At 36.9% G+C, this 12,645-nt stretch overlaps 1 protein-coding gene and 1 pseudogene across 3 annotated transcripts in view; both read right to left on the bottom strand.

Annotated features, from left to right (window-relative positions):
- The window catches only part of DLGAP5 (DLG associated protein 5), a 35,679-nt gene extending 25,221 nt beyond the window's left edge, over window positions 1-10,458 (bottom strand). For 2 of the 3 annotated variants that reach the window (XM_012549826.3, XM_023503821.2), the window contains exon 1: window positions 9,919-10,289. The gene's annotated coding sequence lies outside the window, so the exon portion shown is untranslated. The other variant, XM_031953096.1, reaches the window with a different exon arrangement.
- Window positions 10,459-10,881: 423 nt separating this feature from the next.
- The window catches only part of LOC111720830, a 35,575-nt pseudogene continuing 33,811 nt past the window's right edge, over window positions 10,882-12,645 (bottom strand).

Raw genomic sequence — 12,645 nt, 5'->3', positions numbered from 1 at the left:
GACAAGAGTTGTCAGTTGGCAGCTGTCCCTCACTCAATGCATATTTAAATCTTTCTATGCTGGGTCTGGGACCTGCTCTTGCCTGGTGTGTAGGCTTTTCTATCCTGAAATGTTTCACACTGTGTGCCCCTGGCCAGATTATCCAGAGACTTGTCTGCTTCCCTCTGCCAAATAAAACCAGGAAAATAGCTTGGTGTGATTTTTTTTCTCTTGAATTTATCATATAGGATCTGGTCTAGTAAAGTTTCTGGATTTACATGGAAGAGATTTTTCCAGGGACTTCATATACTTCCTACTACTCCACCATTTTGGCTCTGCCTCCCACTGGGTCGAGGAAGCATTAAAGTAAAGTGATTAGGCCAATATGGAAAAGGACAATTCCATTACATAAATACTAACAACATATAAAAACAACTTTAAAAGAATTTGAATATATATATATATACCTCCATTCAATCCAAAATGCTCAAAAAAAATGTCCAGAAACTAGTGAAAGTAGGTAGAGAAGTCTCAACATGAAAAGTAGCACTATTATGGATAAACTGGAAGCCAGTGGAAGTGGAAAGTTTCTGCCAAGGAAGTGAAAAAAAAAAGTGGGTAAATCACCCAGAAGCCAAGGGTCAGAGGCTCTGCATGTCACTGTAAGCTCTACTAATTAAGAATTTGAAGATCCAGATCCAGACCATGGCCATTGAAAACATAAGCTGAGGATAGAACTATCCCCTATAAATTATTTCCAGAGAAATATGACTCAGGGTACTGGGACCCACTGTAAGAGACAAAGTTACTTTAGCACATAAGCTATGTGAGAGGCCTGAGACTAGCATCCCACCGGGGCCTGCCAAGGAGCACACCAAGTCCCCACTGAAGATCATGCAATAAAAAGACAGTCTCTGGGAGACTGAGATTGAGGCTGGGGCCTAATGACAGTTACTCTATTTGGCAGCTACTACCAAAGTAAACAAATCATTCTAAATCAAAACCTGAGGCTGAAATTGAGTAAAATGAAGAAATTATAAAAAAACAATGAAGAAATACTCAATGGGTTGGAGAAGAAGCTCAAGAAGAATAACAAGCAAAACCACAAAGGAAAAAAGGCTTTTGTTTAGATGTGTTAGATGTGAAGAACAGTAAGGAGTTGAGGGTCAATGGATGATGGTAGCATACATGTTGGGGGAAAAAAGGCTGAGAAGGCTGCAAATGTCAGAAGAAAGACCAACTTGTGAAGGGCTTTAAAAACTAAATAAAGGATCTACTATTTGATGCTGGGGGTAATGGTAAGCCTTTGGAGTTTATTGAATGGGAGGGAGTGACAAGATCAGACTTGAGCTTTACAGAGATCACTTTAGCAACTGAGGATGGACTGGAGTAGGGAGAGCCCTGGGACAAGGAAAACAACCAGCAGGCTACTGTGATAATCATCATCATGGCTTTGCTGTATGAGTTGAAAGATGAGTTGAGAGATGAGAGAAGATAACGTCAACACAGAAATGGCAAGACTTAGCAATAGATCAGATCTTCCGAATGAGTGGCAGGCAGTGATGAAATTAAGGATGAAGCCAAAGGTGTAAGTCAAGGTAACTGGCGCTTGTACCATTGACAGTACATCCAGTACAAAATGTTCAAAAGGCTAATGAGCTCAGAAAAGAAACTAGGACTGGATAAATGAATCAGAGAATAATCTGCATATAGATAATATTGAACTGATAAGATTACTAATCAAGATAATAAAGATGTAGGTCACAAAATGGTGTTTTCACCTTTTGTTGTTGTTGTTTGCTTGTTTTTTTCTCCTGATTTTTCTTGTGCAGCTTAAGTGTAGAAATGTTTGGAAGAACTACACATGGATTACTTACTGACTAGGGGAGGAGGGAAGTATAGAGTAAAATTTGGAACACAAGGTTTTGCAAGAGTGAATGTTAAAAACTACATATATTTTGAAAAGTAAAAAGCTTTTATCATTAAATATATACTTGTCTCATCTTTCTCAGTTACTTTCCCAGATGTTCCAGGTCACACCATAGTTACTCCCTAAGGATCTGTCTAGGACCCTCTGTTATCTCTCTAATATATATTAGAGCCTGGAACATCTGGGAAAGTAACTGAGAAAGATGAGACAAGTAGAAGGAACAAAGAGAAGGAAAACCAAATTGTCATTTGCTCATCAGCAGTGTCCAATTCTTTATGACTCTGTGGACCAAACCTGGGAAATTAAGGACTTTCACAGAATCTTAGAAAAAGCCACATATGTTACATCATAGGTAATTACTGAATGGAACTAAAAAAGAAAACTTTCCTCAGTTGTGCATGGCATCTTTGCAAAACCTGACCAAGGAACAGGGCATTAAAAACCACAATAATAATAAAACTTACAATCAGAAAAATGCAGGATAAATAGTCAAGGTTATTTTAATTTGTATTTATTCATTATTTGGAGCATTTTTTTCATAACTGTTGATTATTTGATGCCTTTCATTAAAAATTGCTTACATCCTTTGACCATTTATTTTTGCAAAAAAATAAATAAATAAATAAATAAGGTGGCTCAAAGAAAACACACACACGAACGATACTTTCATTAAAGAAATCAAAACAAACTCAAATTTTGGTGATGTCCAGAGAAGTAATGAGGGATAATTTAAATCTTTACATACTTTCATCACAAGAGAACAACAAACCAATGAATTGGGCATATAACTACAGTAAACAAAAAATCAAACCCTTCCAATTAAGCACAAAAATAGAAATTCTGAAAATCAAAAAAAAAAGACTAAGGAAGTTGAAAACAACAACAAAACAATTCCCATTGAAAACAAGAAGCTGGTTTGGGGAGAGGGGAAGTAAACAAGATAAAATCTTGGGGAGACAGATTAAAAAAAGAAAACTAAATTGCCAAGAGTAAAAATGAAAAAAGTAATAATCATAATATGTAAAGGAAATAACTTTAAACAATTTTGCCCAATTATATTACAACTTGTCAAAGTCAACACTTAAATGAAATAGGCAGTTATAAACAAAGAAAATATCCTCAATTCACAAAAGAAATACAAAACCTACATAAACCAACCTTAGAAAAAGAAATTGAATATGTCATAAATGAACTATCAAAGTAGAGGAAAAAAACACACTCAGGAGCAGGTTAATTTACAATTAAATATTTTCAAATACTCAAAAATTAATTCTAATACTACCTAAGTTTCTAAAAATAGAAATAGAAGGAAAAACATAGTAATGATATTTAAAATATAAAGGAACAAATCAGAAGAAAACAAGAGACCAATTCTTAAAGATCATTGACACAATTAAATAAAGCATTAGCAAAGAAGTTTTAACACATCAAAAAGACTGTACAGTATGATCAAACAGGAAAGGTTGGTTCAATAAGCAAAATTATAAATAATTAACCATATCAATGACAAAAACAATTAAAAAACAATCAAAACCATGTAATTATAGTAAATTCAGAAAAAGGTTTTTGATAAAACTGCAATTTATCAAATGCATTTATCTTTTTTTTTTTTTTTTTTTCTTTTTAAAGCAAAAGCAAACTGCTAGTCTGGGAACTAAGAACACCTAGCAGATAAACCAGGCCCTGGAACAACAACAACAACAACAAAAAATGCATTTATCATTTAAAAAAAAAAACAACAACAACAACACAAAGTATAGGAATAAATTATCTTTTTCCTTAAGATGCTAAACAGTGTCTATCTAAAGCCAAAAGTCAGCTCTATATATAATGAAGATAAACTATAGGTGGTGTAGTAAAATTAGGGATAATTCAAGGATGTACTAATTATCACTATCATTATTTAATGGTACAGATTAGGTTCATAACATACAGAAGCAAAAGAATACAGTGAAATATAGTTTTGATAAACCCAAGGCTGCAACTACTAAGGAAAAGACTCATTATTAGACAAAAACTAGAAAATAATGTAAGGCAAATTAGATTTAGAGATCACAAGAGCTGAAATTTAGTCCAATAAGTCCAAACAGACCCCAAATCTTGATAAGAAATATAATACAATAAAGAAAATAGGGAAAGAGATAACTTTTACAACCATGGATAGAGTAAGAATTCATTAGGAAGATCTAAAAAATATATCAGTTTTTATTACATGAAATTGAAAATTTTTTGCATAAACAAAATCAAATTAAGAAGGAAACAATTAACTGGGGGGCCCCAGTTAATAATTATTTGGGGAACCTATTTAGCATGTTTCTCTGATAAAACTCCAATATCCAGGTTAAATATATAGGAATGATAGTCATCCACCAAAAATAAATGGTCAAAGGATGTAAGTAATTTTCAATGGAAGGCATCAAATAATCACGTCATGAAAAAATGCTCCAAATCATGAATATTACAAATTAAAATAACCCTGAAGCTTTATTTCACAATGTTATCTTTGATAAAGATATTAAAAATGACAACTGTTGGAGAGATTACAGAAAAACATGCACAATGACAAAGCTATGAATTGGTGTAGCCATTCTGAAGGAAAGCAGTTTGGAAGTAGGTCCCAAAAGTTGCTTAACTATGCAAACATGCTCTTTGTATGAAGGAAAACATCCTATATACAAAATATGTTTTTAAAAAAACTCTGAAAGACTTATGAACTATATAATTAGTGCTACATTCAACTAAGACTCTAGAGGTTTGATACTATCCACATATTCACAAGTTCTGACAAGAAAGATAATAGAATTAGGGTATAGAATGAGTCATATATTTGTCTTGGCCAGTAGATAGAGCTAATATGGTAGAGAAACTAGAAAGTTGCCTGAGCTCTCCCCAATTTCTGGCAGAAATAATATTAAATCAAGCCTCTAAAAGAATTCTGGAGAGACAGAAACCACAAAATGACAGTGAAGCAATTTTTCAGCTCAAGATAACTTAGAAAGAAGCACAGCTAGATGACACAATAAATAGAGCACTGGCCCTGGAGTCAGAAGGACCCGAGTTCAAATCCAATCTCAGGAATTTAACACTTCCTAGCTGTGTGACCCTGGGCAAGTCACTTAATCCAAATATCTTACAGTTAATTAATATAAATAAATGGATAGGTAGATTTAAAAAAAAAAAATAACTTAAAAGGACTTCAGGAAAGGTCTGCCTTATTTGAGTAAAAGGAGAGTGCAGCCCAGCACAGGTGATGTCCAGACAAACCAGGAGAGGTTTTTAGCTATAGCACAGATCAGCAACTGAGGTCTTTCTGTTCTGCCTTAGCAGCCCAGCTATGAAGTTCCCAGCCTCAGTGCAGCAAGCAAACTGCCAGTCTGGGAATCAGGGCACCCTAGCAGAGTGGGTAAACCATCAGCTTGCCCGACCTTGGAGCAATAAGTAAGAGACTATGCCGCCACCTCCCCCACTTTAGCTCCCCCCCCCCCCACCAGTGTAAGAATCTTGGGTAATCACCCCTTGTATCTCAGGAGAAGAGCTCTACTTTTAAAAATGAGCAAAAAACAAAAAAGAGCCCTGATCACAGAAAACTATTATAGCAACAGGGAAAATCAAAGCACAAACTCAGAAGAATACAAACAATGTCAAAATGCCTACATGCAAAGCCTCAAAAGGAAAATATGAATCAGTTCCAAATCCCAAAAATTCCACTTGGAAGAACTCAAAAAAGATTTTAAAAATCAAGCAAGAGGGGTAGAAGAAAAACTGGGAAAAGAAATGAGTTATACCAGAGAATGGGAGGAAGGGGCAGGAGGCAGCAGTTTAGAAAAGGAGGCACAAAAATTAATGGGAGGGGGAGGGGGGGTAGAAACCTCCTTTAAAAGTAGAAATGGCCAAATGGAATTGGTATAAAAACTCATTGAAGAAAATAATTCCATATGTTGTGCCACAGTTCTCTTTTAATTGTCCTGACTCAGTTTCCCTAAATTGATCCTGTTTCTCTAATTGTCCTGACTCAGTTTCCCTAAATTGTTCTGCCTTAATCCCCTTACTTGCCCCACCCCCACCCCCTTCATGAAGACTGATATAACTCAGGGCTATTTGCTCTAAGGTTATAAATTGTCAATGTGTAAACTCAAAAGGAGGACTCCAGACATTCTGTTTGAAGCCAGACATTTTCTTAACTCCCAGTTTGTTAGAATTTATGGTCCTACCCCTCATCCTGTCAAAGCCAAGTTGATGGTTCCTGCCTGGAGATTCATCCTCACCAGAGTTTGGACTCCACCCCCCTGCCTTTGTTTAGCTATTGTGTATAAATGTCAAGGAGAACTTACATGGACTGCTGGATGCTGGATTCTTGGAGACAATAGTCTCATTCAGCCCTGAGACCAAATGATGGATCCATTTGATCCCAGTAAATCTCTCCCTTTCAAATAAAATATTAAAAAAAAACTCTCTAATCTCTATCTTGCCTCAGCTTCTCCAGCATTACACTTAAATTTTAGACATGGGCAAATGGAAACTAATGACTATGAGACATTAAGAATCAAACAAAATCAAAAGAATGAAAAATAGAAAGAAAATTCAAAATACCTCACTGGAAAAACCTAGAATATAGATTCAGGAGACATAATTTAAGAATTATTGTACTATATGAAAGCCACATTCAAAACAAAGAGCCTGCACAGCATTTTTCAAGAAATCATCAAGGAAAATTGCCCTGATATATCAGAACCAGAATTGAAAGAATCCATCAAACACTCCCTGAAAGAAATCACCAAATGAAAACTCCAAGAAATCCTGTGGCCAAATCTAGAACTATTAGGTCAAGAGGAAAATACTGCAAGCAGCCAGAAAGAATATAAATATCAAGGAGCCACAATCAGGATTAGATAGGATTTTGCAGCTTTTAAATGAAAGCATCAGAACTTAGAATACAATATTTTGGAACACAAAAAAGCTTGAATTACAACCAAACGTCAGCTATTAGCAAAGGCAAAATCTTGTAGGCGAAAAAATGAGCATTAAATGAGATGGGGACTTGCAGACATTTCTAATGAAAAAAACAAAGTTGAACAGAAAATTTGATCTTCAAATACAAGACTCAAGAGAAACATAAAAATGTAAACAGAAAAGAAAAAAACAACAGTATTCAATAAAGTTAAACTGTTTACATTTCTACACTGGAAGATGAAACTTGTAACTCTTAAGAGTTGCTTATTAAGGCAATTAGAAGGGATATACTTAGAGGGTATAAAAGTTGACAAAGGGTCAATTTGTACTTGACTTTGATGGGATGATAAAAATTTAAATTAGGAGTGAAAAAAGGGATTATATTAGAAGAGGAAAGGAGTAAATTATATTATAAAAAAGGACATGACAGACCAATCATAGTAAAGGGAAGGGGTGAATATTGCTTGGATCTTATTCTCATCCAATTCAAAGAGTTAACATACACACTCAGTTGGGTAGAGAAATCTATTTTATCTTATAAGAGGGAAAAAAAAAAGAAGGGGGGGGGCTGATGAAGGAAGGGGAGGTAGTGGTGGTCAGAAGCAGAACACTGGTGAGAAAGGAAACAGAAAAGTATAAAATAGGAGAAAAACAGGATGAAGGGAAATACACAGCTGATAATCATAACCATGAATGTGAATGGGATGAACTCTCATAAAACAAAAGTGAATAGCAGAGTACATTAAAAACCAGAATCCTACTCTCTCTCTCTCTATATATATATGTATATATATATTTTTAAACAAGAAACACATTTGAGAAGAGCGACACATACACAGTAAAAGACTGCTTCCTTCAGCTGAAGCAAATGGTTATGATTACTTCCTCAGCTGTAATTACTCCTTCCAAGGATTGTAAAGGTTTTGGGGAGAGGAAAGAGTTTTTAAATCAATGAATAAAATTATTTTTGAAAGGGGAAAAAAATCAGGCTAGATTTATATAAAGAATACAAGTTGGTTCAACACTGCAAAATTATAAACATCACAAACATTAACAAAAACAATAAATATGATTACATATCAATAAATAAAGAAAAAGCTTTTAAATAAAATGGAATTTGTCATGTTAAACATCAAAAAGCATAGGAATGAAGTATTCCTTAATAGAGCATATAGCATTTATCTAAAATCAAGCACTATCTTTATCTTTATTGGAGCTGAAAGAGCTTTGAAAGTACAGGCACACTAATAACACTGCTAGTAGAGTTGTGAAGGAATCCAGTCTTTTGAAACTCCACCCAAAATATCACTCATTTGTGCATACCTATTGCATAATCTATGAACTACTAGGCTTATACCAAAACCAGTATTTATAAAAATATTCGTAACATCATTTTTATTGTGGCAAAGAACTAACAGCAATGTGGGTTCCCATCAACTAGAAAATTACTGAAGAAAAAAAAATTTTTTTATGTTTTACACAGTTAATACATGACAAAAGGGATTCAGAGAAACTGAGGAGTATGCAACTTACTATAATGACATCATTGTAAAGATAAACCAGGAAAGACAAGAACTATGATTAATGAAACAATGACTCTAGAAGACTGATGTAGTCTTCTACATCATATTTGGCACATAGTGGATGGACTAAAGATACAGAGTAAGATAAAAAGTGGCTGTATTTGATATATTTTTTGAATGACTTTACTCATACTTTAAAGGAAATTTTTTTTTTTTTTTGCCCATTGGAGGGAGAGGGGTTTGACAAGAAAGTAACAATGTGATTCCAAAAAAGTAACAAATTAAACAAAATGAAGTTAATGATTTTTGTTTTTGGAAAAAGTGAAATTCATATACACCTTCAGAACCGCTCACGTGCAGTGAGTCTCTTAGACTCTTCATGATGCCATGTACTTGTTTTCTTGGATACTGGAATGATTTGTTATTTCTCCAGTGCGTCCCCATTTTAGAGTTGAGGAACTGAGGCAGAATTAAGTGACTTGCCCAGGCCACACTTCTAGTACGTGTCTGGGGCCACAGTTAAACTTAGGAAGATAAGTCTTCCTGACTTCAAGCCCCAGTGCCATCCTTAGCTGTGTTTGATCTGGGATGAATACCATTAGAATTATAGTTCAGTACTTATTGTGTATCTAATTTATATTTTAATGTATTTAACATCTACTGGTCATCCTGCCATCTGGGGGAGGGGGTGGGGGGTAAGAGGTGAAAAATTGGAACAAGAGGTTTGGCAATTGTTAATGCTGTAAACTTACCCATGCATATAACCTGTAAATAAAAGGCTATTAAATAAAAAAATAAAATAAAATAAAATAAAAATAAATATATGATCCCATGATAAAAAAAAAAATTATAGTTCAGTAAATTTGGTAGAAGGCAGCTAGGTGATGCAGGGGGATGGCACATCTGGCCCAGAATCTGGAAGATCTGAGTTCAAATACTCTTGGACACTAATAGTGTCCACCTCGGGCAAGTCAATTCACTTTGCTTGACTCCCGTTTCTTTATCTATAAAACTCTGCGGAGAGACCCCGGATGGGGTCGCAGAGACAAACATGACTGAAATGACTGACAACTAAAATCTGATAGGACTAAACTTACGATCCCAAAGGAATAAGGAATATCAGGACAAGAAAACTCCCTCCATGGCCTCAGAGAACTGTCTAGAACACCGCGAGGTGTTCCTCCGCCCAGGCCGGCGTGGGGGTTTGTGTCATTGGACTTGAAGCTAGGGCTTGCAAATTTCCCGAGGCAGAGCCCCGTGCAACGATAGGCGCTACACAGACTCTCCACGCGCTATCCAAGGCCCCAAAACAGTAATTTACTCGGTTTCTCGTTTGTCTACAACCGTCATTCCCAAGTGGAGGAGGACTAAGGGCTGGACTCCTGAGGCCACAGAGGCGGAGCTTCTTCTCCCCCGTCCCTCTCCAGAGAGAGCGGCGCAGATGCGATCGTCCCACCCTGGCTATCCCATACCCCGCGCTCCCATCCAGTCCCCTCTTCTTCCTCTCCCACAACCACCTCCTCCGGACGGACCTACCTGCGAAATAGACTTCCCTAACAAAAAAGGATCTAGGAAAATTATCAAAAGAAAATTAAAATTCTAAAAACGCCGCTTTTCCTCCCAAACCGGAAACGCCCAGTTTTCAAAATGAACTCAGACTGTCCACCTCCGGAACGCTTAAATTTCCCGCCTCCAACTAATGATTGGTGGCGTTCTACAGGGAGCTTCCTGATTGGTCGCTTTGGGGAGCCTCCCAGATTGGTGGAAAGCCGGAAACCAGGGAAAGAAGGCGGGTGCGGGGAGGGAGCAAAGAGGAAGTGGTTGGAGTTTGCAGTTGCTCTCGGCGGGGTTGTTTCTGCGCCCAGCAGAAAAAGTTAGGGCTCGGGAGACTTCCGCCATCGTTTGTTGTTCGACTCACAGAGGAAAGACAGAGCTGTCGCTTCCTCCTCTCCTCCAGGCTCTTTCGCTAAACCGTGGCCTAGTGGGCGAGGCGAAAGGGAGGGTGCCACTCTTGCGATTAGTTCCGGGCGAGAGGGGATTTTCCGTTTGCTCAACCTCTCTGGCTTCCGCCTCGCCTCTCTTAGAATAAACCAGTATGTTGCACTGGTCCCCTCCCCTCTGGCCGGATCCTGAAACAGGTCCGGAAAATAAGCGGCGCTGCCAGTCACGTGGTTCGGTCCTCTTCCCCTCCCCCTCCCCCTTCCCCCGTAGGCGGAAAGAAGCGCTCAGCTAGTGAGCTTGCCGCTGACCTGAGGGGACCCTTCAGCGCTGGCCTGTCCACATGCCCGGCTTTTCCCGCTGTAGTGAAGCTCTAGTGACGCTTTGCACATCTGAAAGCGCTATCGGAACTCCCGCCGCTATTCCTGCTGATTGTTTGGTGTCACAGTCGTTTTGCGTGGGAAGTAGCACTCCAACTTTTCCTTTCACCGTGCTTACTAATTAACATGATTTTGATACATCTAAAAGCGCTCCAAAATATGACAGAATAATTATGAAGTATTAGTGCAATCAGTTATCACCAAATATATACAAATATCAAATCTGAAATTAAACAAAACTAGCCCAATACAAACCAAATGTAGCAGAAAAAAATTTTTGTTCGATAAAACCCCACAAAATTGTATTCGTTTTGGGTGTTCGTTTTTATAATGTAAATAAATCAGTAGCTGTGATTTAAAAAATAATGAACCATGTTCAAAAGGAACCCTACCATGTTCACAAGAAACTTCTCCATTTAGTCAATGGCCTTATCCTTATCCAATGGCCTTATTCCTTTGGTTTAAGAGGAGATGGAACAATAAGATAGAATTTTAACTTTATAATCATAAAGCTGCCACTTCCACTGTCTTTTGTAATGCATTGGAGATTGGCTTTTAAAATTTCTTATCCATTAGTCTCTTCAAAAGACTTGTAAGCAAAGGCCTGACAACACCAAACTGTACTCAAAGCATTCAATCCCCTTTCCAATACTTCACCATCTGAATGAGGCAGAGCTACTTTAGAGACAAGAATCAGTCTAGGTAGCAAGGGCATATTTTTTTCAGTGGCACCTTTAACCAAAAGGAATCCTTTAAAACCTTTTGATGCAAATGTTTAGTCTCTCTTTTAGAACCTCTGCTAAAGTAATAAGGATCAAATGGAAGAGATAATCCATTGTAATCTGTGTTTTAATGAATGAACCATGTACCACCCTGCAAGAAGTCCTTTGGAGTAAATAGAGTGGCAAAAGCAGATGAGGTGTGTGGCAGATTGGGTCAGTAGTTGTAGAATTAAATTTATCACTTGGCTGAGAGTGAGGTTTCTTTACAAAATCTGGAGAATTAGTGGAGGGTAATGATTTGTTTTGGTGTACTACAGATTTATGTTTCACTTAAGAACCGGATGCATTCTTTATTTATAGGTTCCTGTAACTCAATTTCTTATGTGAAAGCTTCCAGGACTGATTTCTGCATTCTTCCTTTCTTAGTGGTCCTACCCCATAGTGCCTGGCTGTGAAGCCCTAGGGGCTGTGAGCGGCATGGACACTTACCCAGACTCTCACTTGCTATCTCTTGAGCTGGCTTGAACTGTGGTGGTAAGGCCACACTGATTTGGTTTTTGTTTGTTTTAACAATGTTTATATATAAAACTAACCAACGTTGCCAATCAGTGCATTTGAAAATCTGCCCAAATAAAAGAATAACTTGTGGAGAATAAGTTTAAATCAGAATACAGTCTTAATACTGCAATGAGAGAAAATAAAATATGCTTCTGTAAAATGTTTGTTGTGGTCTTTGATGATTTCAAGATGAAGGATAATGTACATGTTCATGGTTTTTAATGTAATGATCATGATTTTTTAACAGCCTGACATTTGCTCTGTAAAAACATGAATATTTGGAAAATTTTGTTCATCTGATTACATTATTGCTGATGAGGTACGATTAAATGGTAACAGGAATGAGGAAGCTCCTCTGCTTCAGTATACAAATGAGGGTATGTACTTACATCTGATCATCCATTGGGAACTGATTGGTGTTTAAACATCAACTCCTTGTGATAGTTTGGAAACAATTTAATTAAGATACCACAAGAACACATTGCGCTTAGATGTTCTGTGATCACTGAATGAACACCAAAATCATTGTGCTTATGATCACAAGCATTTTAAACAGCTACAGAAACAAATCTAAAATGCTTTACTTGTAACTTAACTACACAATTATTTACAGCTTAATGTGCTATTGAATTTTTAGTGTGAACCACCTGGATTCACAAATCTCT

This window comes from Sarcophilus harrisii, chromosome 2 (genome assembly GCF_902635505.1).
Source record: "Sarcophilus harrisii chromosome 2, mSarHar1.11, whole genome shotgun sequence".
Taxonomy (NCBI): domain Eukaryota; kingdom Metazoa; phylum Chordata; class Mammalia; order Dasyuromorphia; family Dasyuridae; genus Sarcophilus; species Sarcophilus harrisii.
Note: the sequence above shows the minus strand (reverse complement) of the source record. Positions and strands in the feature narration are given on the sequence as shown.